This window comes from Penaeus japonicus, unplaced genomic scaffold (assembly GCF_977035675.1).
Source record: "Penaeus japonicus unplaced genomic scaffold, GWHDUDI00000001_assembly GWHDUDI00000039, whole genome shotgun sequence".
Taxonomy (NCBI): Eukaryota; Metazoa; Arthropoda; class Malacostraca; order Decapoda; family Penaeidae; genus Penaeus; species Penaeus japonicus.
In genome coordinates this window covers 22906577-22916576 of record NW_028234441.1, presented here as the reverse complement: position 1 = coordinate 22916576, position 10000 = coordinate 22906577, and the positions used below count along the sequence as shown (strand labels likewise).

The 10000-nt window shown below is 40.5% G+C and overlaps 1 protein-coding gene across 2 annotated transcripts in view; it reads right to left on the bottom strand.

The window, feature by feature from the left end:
• Positions 1 to 10000, bottom strand: part of LOC122248050 (transcription factor GATA-5) — a 51651-nt gene that overhangs the window by 24268 nt on the left and 17383 nt on the right. The window lies entirely within an intron of this gene.

Below are 10000 nucleotides of genomic sequence, written 5' to 3'. Positions count from 1 at the left end.
AGAAAGAGAGAGAGAGAGACAGAGATCGCGAGAGAGAGAGAGACAGACACAGAGATCGCGAGAGAGAGAGAGACAGACAGACACAGAGATCGCGAGAGAGACAGAGAGAGATCCCGAGAGAGAGAGAGAGAGACACAGAGATCGCGAGAGAGAGAGATCGCGAGAGAGAGAGAGAGAGAGACAGAGATCCCGAGAGAGAGAGAGACAGACAGACACAGAGATCGCGAGAGAGAGAGAGACAGAGATCGCGAGAGAGACAGAGATCCCGAGAGAGAGAGAGATCGCGAGAGAGAGAGAGACAGACAGACACAGAGATCGCGAGAGAGAGAGAGACAGACAGACACAGAGATCGCGAGTGAGAGAGAGAGAGAGAGACAGAGATCCCGAGAGAGACAGAGATCCCGAGAGAGAGAGAGATCGCGAGAGAGAGAGAGAGAGCGAAGGAAGGTACACCATCTCTTCACGCGTCCCCCGCATACCTGGCGGTGAGAAGCAAGAGGAAGCTTTTAACATCGGACGCCCTTCGGATGCTACTGCAGATAACGCGCGGGTGTGGGCGATCTCTTGCACGCCCGCGGCTCCTACACCGTCCGCTGGATTGTTTGTAGTTGTTGGGATGTTTGTTTGTTTGTTTGTTCGTTTGTGTATGTGTGTGTGTGTGTAAAGGTACAGATGTGGTCGCTTGGGTTTTGAGTGTGTTTGGGATTGTTTGTTTTGTGGTCTTGTGTTTGTTTGTTTGTTTGTGTGTGTGTGTGTGTGTGCGTGTTTGTGTGTGTGTGTTTGATCGCATATCTGAAAACATTTCATTCGTGCGTGTGTATTTATGTCCATGAATGGTATATATTTGCATGTCACATTTGCTTAGTTTTCACGCGAGTGTGTACGCATGTGTTCATGTATATTTATCCCTGGATGTATGATTATTATCCCTAACTCACTCGGACCTAACTAAACGCAATAACAAAAAAAAGAAAGAAAATACACTTGGCAACATCTTTAAAAAAAAAAAGTCGAAGATTAATCACCGAATGAATAAAAAAAAAATCCTTTCAAAACAAACGTTCATTTTTAAAACACACAAACATTTCCTCCCCTTATGCCTTGAGATGTCTCACAAATCACGCTCATAATTGCTTATCTGGCATTAATATTTCTGTAATTGCATTTAGGATGAATAAAACCTATTTAGTTGTGTCCGCTCTGGCGTGTCTGCACCGAACGCCGTCTCGATTATGCAACCCGCACCTAAAGCCGCGCTCCCTTGTAATTCAAAAGGTCGGTGCGTGTTTTATCAACTTTCACGCTTTTCTATAGCATTCAGGAAGGCTTAGCTTGTTAGCTTGTATGTATGTTATGCTTGTATCTATTTTTTTCTTAATATTCTTTCTAGTTTTTCTCCATCTAGTCCTTTTTGTTGCCTGGAAGTTTGAAATGTTTTTGTCTTGACAGTTTGAACCCGGATCTAGTGTGTCTATTCTTTTTCCCGCCAATTGAGTTTCCGTCTTGGTTATTTTGACGGCGTTTTCTATGTTTTCTTTTCGTTTTGTTATTTTTCGTCCCTTTTCTTCTTTATTTTCAATTGTGACTTTTACTTCTTATTTTCCTACTTCGTTTTTATTGATATTCTTTTTTTCCTTTTTTTTTTCTTGGTGTATCTCATTCTTTTGTCTGTATGTGTGTATATATAATCTATAAATATATATATATATATATATATATATAATATATATATATTATATATATATATATATATATATATATATTTATATATATATATATATATACATATATATATACAGATATATAGATAGATAGATATAGATATTTAAATATTCGTCCTTTTCCATTTCATGAAAAAATCATAAAAAAAATAATATGAATAACAAATTATATAACCACGATCAATTTATTCACATTGTCCTTTCTTAAAAAAAAAAAAGAAAAAAAAAGAAAAAAAGTGTCAACGGACATCTCTTTCCGGTGATAAAACAATACTTTATTGATTATAAGATAAAGATACGACATTAAATGACTAAATTTATAACATTTATGTACATTATATATTTCCATTACGTTCAACTTTTTTTCGTTTTTTTCCGTTTTTCTTCCGTTTTTCCGTTTAATTTCTTTTTACATTTGCTTTCTTTCGACGATTTATCAATATTATCAACTTTGCGTGATTTACAATTACAATCACATAGACACACATACACGCTCAGTAATGATAATAATAATAGTGGTGATGATTATAATAATAATGTTAATGACATTAATAATGATTATAATAATAATAATTGTAATAATAATAACAAAATAATAATAATAATAATAATAAAATAATAATAAAATAATAATTATAACAACGACAATAATAACAATAATAATGATAATAATAATGATGATGATGATACTACTACTACTAATAATAATAATGATAATAGGGATAATAATAACGATAATGATAATAATAATAATAACAATAATAACAAAATAAATAATAATAATAACAATACCAATAATAAAATCAATGAAGAGAAGAAGAAAAAAAATCTATCCTATTATTCTCCTTTTTGCTTTCTTAACTCGCGGGATTAAAAAAAAAAAAAAAAAAAAAAACACGCCACTCGAAATTCCGCGCCATCGCAAATCGTAACTTCCGCTAATTAGAGTTGAGATGAGGCGATGCAATGCTGAAGGGAGGAGGGAGGGGAGGGGGATGTTGGGGGAGGGAAGGAGGGGGATGTGGGGGGAGGGAAGGAAGGGAGAAGGGGGAGGGGGATGTGGGGGGAGGTGAAGGAGGGAAGGGAGGGGGATGTGGGGGGGAGGGGAGGAAGGGAGAAGGGGGAGGGGGATGGGGGGGGGGTGAAGGAGGGAAGGGAGGGGGATGTGGGGGGGAGGGAAGGAAGGGAGAAGGGGGAGGGGGATGTGGGGGGGGAGGTGAAGGAGGGAAAGGAGGGGGATGTGGGGGGAGGTGAAGGAGGGAAGAGAGGGGGAGGTGAAGGAGGGAAGGGAGGGAGAAGGGAGAGGGGGATGTGGGGGGAGGTGAAGAAGGGAAGGGAGAGGGGAGAGAGGGTTGGAGGAGGATAAGGGGGGGAGGTGAAGGAGGGAAGGGAGGGGGATGTGGGGGGGAGGTGAAGGAGGGAAGGGGGGAAGAGGGGGAAGGGGAATGTGGGGGGAGGTGAAGGAGGGGATGTGGGGAGAGGGAAGGAAGGGAGAAGGGGGAGGGGGATGTGGGAGGGGAGAAGGGGGAGGGGGATGTGGGGGGGAGGTGAAGGAGGGGATGTGGGGGGAGGTAAAGAAGGGAAGGGAGGGAGAAGGAGGGGGATGTGGGGGGGAAGAGGGGGAGGGGGATGTGGGGGGAGGTGAAGGAGGGGATGTGGGGGGGAGGTGAAGGAGGGAAGGGAGGGGGAGGTAAAGGAGGGAAGGGGGATAGGGATGAGACAGAGGGGTGTTAGGGTGGGAGTAAGGGAGAGAGGAATGAGGGAGGGAATGAATAAGGGAGGAAGGAGTAGTAAGGGGGAGAGAGATGCATGACGAGAGAGGGTGAGAATAGGGGTAGGGAGTAGGGAGATAATATAAGGGGGGGAAGGGAGGGGGAGGTAAAGGGGGGGAAGGGAGGGGGAGGTAAAGGGGGAGAAGGGAGGGGGAGGTAAAGGGGGGGAAGGGAGGGGGAGGTAAAGGGGGAAGTAAAGGGGGGAAGGGAGGGGGAGGGGGAGGGGAGGAGCAGGAGGAATAGTCAATGATCTTTCGATATCGGGTTTAAGACGTTGTTAAGATGCTATAAAGATGCGAATCTGACGAGGTTGTTAAAGTCTTGGTTCACACCCTCCACCTTCTCCTCTCCCCCCCTTCACCCCTCCCCCTTCCCCCTTCCCCTACTCCCTCACGCCCTATCACCCACTACCCCACTCCCTCCTTTTTTAACCCATGTTCACTTCGTCCTTCATTCTCTCTCTCTTTCTCTCATTCTCTCTCTCTCTCTCTCTCTCTCTCTCTCTCTCTCTCTCTCTCTCTCTCTCTCTCTCTCTCTCTCTCTCTCTCCTCCTCCTCCTCCTTCCCTCTCTTTTTTCCTACTCTTCTTCCCTTCCGTCTCCCCCTTTCCTTCCTTATTCCCTCCTTTCCTTTCGTTTTCCTTCCCTTCTATCCCTCCCTTCCCCTCCCCTTCTCTTCCCTCTTCCCCCCTTCCCTTCCCTCTTCCCCCCTTCCCTCCCTTCCCTCCCACACTCCTACAATAAGAGGATATCACATAATTGTTTGTTTATCAAATATTGTTAGTACCAACGGACATAAAATCATTTTCTTTTTTTTTTCATTCTCGCTCTCTTTCTCATTACATCTATAACGTGATTCATCCAGCGTGTTGCTGTTATCGTTATCATCATAATTTTGAACTTGCCTCCGTTTATGAAAGAGATTACAAAAAAAAAGAAAAAGAAAAAAATCGGAAAGAAAAGAAAATATTAATCACTGATTCATTCGTGTAAAATTAAAATGATTTTTCTTATCTTAATTACTACTATTTTAGAGCTTTATCTAAGATATTCAATTTAGGCGGAAAATGGCCGCTGATTTGTAAATGATTTTTTTAATAACAAAATAAAAATGGCGGAGAAATTGAATTAATCATAAAAATGGCGGGAAAACTTTTGTGAATCAGAAGCTCCTCTTGATGGTATGCAATCTTGACCTTTAGGACCTAGTGGTTTAAGATTCAAAATTCCGGATTGACGATCTGTCTGACGTCAGCGTCTGTTATTGTTGCTTTGACGGAGATTATTTTTTTTCTTTCTTTTTTTTCTTTTATTTCTTCCTTCTTTACTCTTCCGTCGCCTCTTCTTCTTCTGCTTCTGCTCGCCATCTCTTTTTTTCGTCTGAGCTTAGATTTTTTCCTGTTATTTTTACATTTTCTTCTACTAATGCATTTTGCAGTAAATGGCTTTGCTGTTGTCGTATAATATATATATATATATATATATATATATATATATATATATATATATATATATACATTATATATATAGTATGTGTGTGTGTGTGTGTGTGTATGTGTGTGTGTGTGTGTGTGTGTGTGTGTGTGTATGTGCATATATATACATATATACATAGATGAATATGAAAGAATGATTAGTGTGAATTCTACCTTAACTGCATCAAATAATTCTAAACAAAAACATCAATGGAAATAACCATTCGGATAATGATATTAATGATATCACCACTTCATGAAATGAAATAACCAAACGATAGCACTTAACATCATCATAACCACCACCACCATCATCATCATCAGTATATTAGTCTCCATTTATCACTGCCACCCACTATCTTTCCTCTTTCCTCTTCCTGTTTCACCATAAGGCACCATAACCCCATTTCACAGAAAAAAAAGACATGTTATTTTTCCTGATAATCAAACGCGCAAGGGGAGGAAGGTTCCATATCGGATAACCTCATAGCACTTAAGACTTTATATATATATATATATATATATATATATATATATATATATATATATATATATATATACTCTTATAATCAGTCACTATATTAAAGAATATAGAAAGCATATAACCACACCATACACCGCCGACAACAACACAAAAACAAACAAACATATTTTTCCTGATAATCGAACGGGATGTCCAAGAATGCACCCCAAAATGGCGGCTTCTTTTCAAACCAGAAATCAAAATAGAGGAACGATCGGTCAGCGCCTCGCCGTCGCCCGCTCACACTTCCTTTTAACCACTCGGTGGGAATAATTTTGAACCGTTGGCCTAAACCAATATCATAAATCATTAGCCGGAAAAGCTATAAAAAGGGAATGGAGGGGGGGGGGGGTGGAGGACGATTATTTTTCTTGATTCTTTTCGTTTTCTTTGAGTCTGGCTTCTTTGCTGTTTGAAGAAAACGGGTAATTGTTTTTATTTTTTTAAATTGTGTTTTATATATTTGAAAATGTTTGTTTGTTAATTATTTTGTTTATCTAATTCTCTGTTTGTGGTAGAATTCTTCCATTTCATTTTCGTAAGGTTTGGAATGAGCTTAATGATTTGCCTATTAAAACTATTACAGAAAATCGTTATAATAATAATAAGAGTTTAATGATGTTGATAATGATGATAGCAATTATAAAATAATAATAATCATGATAATAATAATCATAATAATAATAGTAATAATGATAATAGAAATAACAATTATAATAATGATAATGACGATAACGATAGCAGTAATAATAATAACAATAATAGTGATAATAATGAAAATAATAATAATAACAACAGTAATAACAATAACAACAATGATACGAATAATAAAAACAACAAAATTATCAATAACAAAAGAAAATGATAACACCACCACCAACAACAACAACAAAAGCAATAGAACTAATACCAGCTAAACAGAACACATATCGTCATATCCTTGACATACTAGGTCACTTTCCTACTGCGCAAAATATAACCCCAAATACGCACATAGCAAGAATGAGTTAGGAGTTTCTAGCGCTCTTTATCTAGAGCGATTCGAATGCCCTGATTTTGTGTAGGATGTATATTTCTGTGAGGTTGTTGATAATATGGTTTATTGTAAAAAAAAAAAAAAAAAATATATATATACATATAAATATATATATATATATAAATATATATATATATATATATATATATATATGTTGTTTTGTTTTGTCTTTTTTTGTTGTTATTTTGAGGTTAAATTGTTTAATTTTGTGGAGATGATTAGTTGCGTGGTCAGCAGGAAGGTTAAAAAGAAGAAAAAAAGAGAGAAAAACAAGAAAAAATAGAAAAAATAGAAAAAAAAACACTCGGAAAAAACAACCCAGGATCGTGTTGATGATCGCTCCAACCCTTTCCTTCTCTCCGTAAAAAAAAAAAAAAAAAAAAAAATGCATATTTATGTAGTCTCAGAGGTTAGTTGTGAGCGCCCATCTCTCCTCACTTGAACTTTGGGAAAAGGAGGAGTCATGATGTTTCCATTTCCTCTAAGGATACGCCAGCCACTGAGTTCGATGAAGCAATATTTGTCAAGTTCTAAATGTTCCTCCGTGTTGGAGTTTTTGATCTTTCTCTCTCTCTCTCTCTCTCTCTCTCTCTCTCTCTCTCTAATTGTTTGTTTTGTTTTGTTTATCTCTGTGCTTTGTATTAACTTTTTCTTTTACGTGTTAGTACCAATCCTTTCCGTTTCTTTTTTTGTTAATCTTTTTATTTTCTCCTAAGCTTTAAGAACACGAATGTTCTTGCAAAGTAACAAGATTTTATATTTTCTCTCATTCTTTAAATATATCCTATCCTTACCCACTACATAAAGAATACTCACAAATCCCTTTGACCATTCCTTATATCTCCACTATGTAAAGACTCCAAATACAGTCTTACTTATTAGCAAGATTTATCTCGATCCCCTCCTCTTATCGTTTCATTTCCATCAGTAAGTACGAGGATAAGAGAGACTCGACCTTCAGCTAAGGTCGTGCATCTCTCCTCGAGTATTACACCTCCTTCTCAAGACGTCTCTCTTTTCGGTCTCCTAAGGATCCCCTCTCGAGGACCTGCACGTGCCGAGAGTCGGATAATGATCGTGTCGCTGGCGTGATGTTATATACTTGGGTTAATTAGAGTGCTTCGGTACTGGAGGGGGGAGGGGGGGTTGGTTGTGATGCGGGTTGGTCTGGGTGTTGGGGGTTTTTGGTTGGTTGGTTTGTATGTTTTTTTGTTTTTTTTGTGTGTGTGTTTTTCTTCAGATGTTGGGTGTGATGTTTCTTGTTTTTTGTTTTGTTTGTTTTTCTTCTTCGTTGTCGACTTCTATTTTTTTTTCTTTTCTTTTTCTTGTCCTATCGATTGCATCTCCTTCCCTTCCTGTTCTTCATATCTCTTTTTCTTCTCCTTCTCCTCCACCATTCTTCTCGCTTCCCCCAAATACCCCCTTCGTCTTCTACCCCATCTTTCGCTACCCTAAACCCCTCTTCTCCCCTTCCTCTTCCACTACCACTTCTACCTTATCCCCCTCCTCTTCCACTACCTCCTCTTCCACCTCCCCTTCACCATACCTTTCTCTTCCTAACCTTTCTCCTCCACCTCCACCATACCCCCATCTTCTCCCCCACCTCCCACCTCCAACCCTACCCCTCCTCTCCTCCTCTTTCTCTTCATCCACCGCCTCCATCCCCCACCCCCACCCCCGCCTCCCCTCCCTTGCCCCTCCTTCCCTTCCCTCTAATCATTTCTGGGAGATAATTCAAGTGTTCATTTCCGTTTTTGTAGTTCTTGTTCTTGAATTCAGAGTCTGTTATCTCTGCTCCGTCTGTTCGTTATGACGAGAGAATGTCTGGGTTATTTGCGTGTCTTTTATTCTCTCTCTTCTCTTAACTACCTCTTTTTTTATTTCTTATTCTTTTGTTTTGTTTTGTTTTGTTTTGTGTTTGTGTGATTGCGTTGTTGTTGTTGTTTTTCTTCTTCTTCTCTTTTTCTAATTCGTTCTTCGATTTTTTTTTCTTATCTCTCTTTGCTTTTCCAACTAATTATCTATCGGTTTATCTATGCTACTTAATTTGTCCTTCCATACCCTTTCTCACCCCCCTTCTCCATCCTCTTTCCCATCCCAACCTTCTTCTTTCTCCCCCCCCCCCCTTTAAATCCTTCCCTCTCCCTCTTCCTATCCTTACCCTTCCCCTTCTCCCCTCCCTACCACCACCCCCTTCCCTCCTCCCTCTCCTTACCACCACCCCCTTCCCTCTCCCTACCACCCCCACCCCCACCCCTTGTCCCTCTCCCTACCCCTACACCCCCACCCCTTGTCCCTCTCCCTACCACCCCTCCCCTTCCCTCTCCCCCCCCCTCTCCTCACCTCTACACCACCCCTTCTCCCTCTCCCTACCACCCCCCCACCCCCACCCCCTTCTCCCTACCCCTACACCACCCCTCCCCTTCCCTCTCCCTACCACCCCCTCCCCTTCCCTCTCCCCTCCCCCCACCCCTACACCCCCTCACCTCCTTCTCCCTCTCTCTCATCCTCTTCTCCAGAAGACGTTCTCCAGCCGGCCTCATGTGTCCGCTTAAGTGAGAGGTGCCACTTGAAATGGGCTTCTGGAATATGATGGGTCGTTCACTTGAAGAGCCTCCAGGGGTGTGTGTGTGTGTTCCTTAAGGAGGGCTGTGGGTCGTATTGTTTTCCTTGTTCTTTTCATTTTTTTTGTATTTTTTTTTTATATTGTTTTTGATGGTTATTTTTCGTTTTGTCTGTGTGGTTTTGGATAAAAGTATGTGTATATGATATTTTTCGTAATGTTTTTTTATGGTTATTTTCGTTTTGTCTGTGTGGTTTTGGATAAAGATATGTATATATAATATGTTTTGTAATGTTTTTTTATGGTTATTTTCGTTTTGTCTGTGTGGTTTTGGATAAAGATATGTGTATACAATATCTTTTTTGATGTTTATTTTTATGGTTATTTTCGTTTTGTTTATGTAGTTATGGATAACAATATGTATAAATGAGATTATTGGATGCTTGTATGTATGTATTTGTGCATGTGTGTATGTATATTAAAATTGAGTTCATTCACTTTCTTTTTCAAATCTTCTAGATCCTTGTTCTGTTAAAGATATGCCTTCGGGTTTCTTCTTGTTCGTCTCCTAAATGTCTCACTCCCACCCCTTTCTTTTAAAGGCTTTCTCAGCCCCCATCTCTGCCTTCCTCCCTTACTCAAATCACCCTGTTCCTCCCTCACTTCCTCCCTCACCCTCATTCCCATCGCCTTGTCTACCCTCTTCGTTATCCCATCCATCCCAACCATACCCTCCCCCACCACCCTAATCCCCCCTCATCCCCACCACCCTCATCCCCACCACCCTCACCTCCCCCACCCCGACCACTCTCATCCCATCACCCTCATCCTCCCCCACCCCCACCACCCTCATCACCCTCACCCTACCACCCCGACCACCCCCATCACCCTCAACCACCCACATCCTCCCCC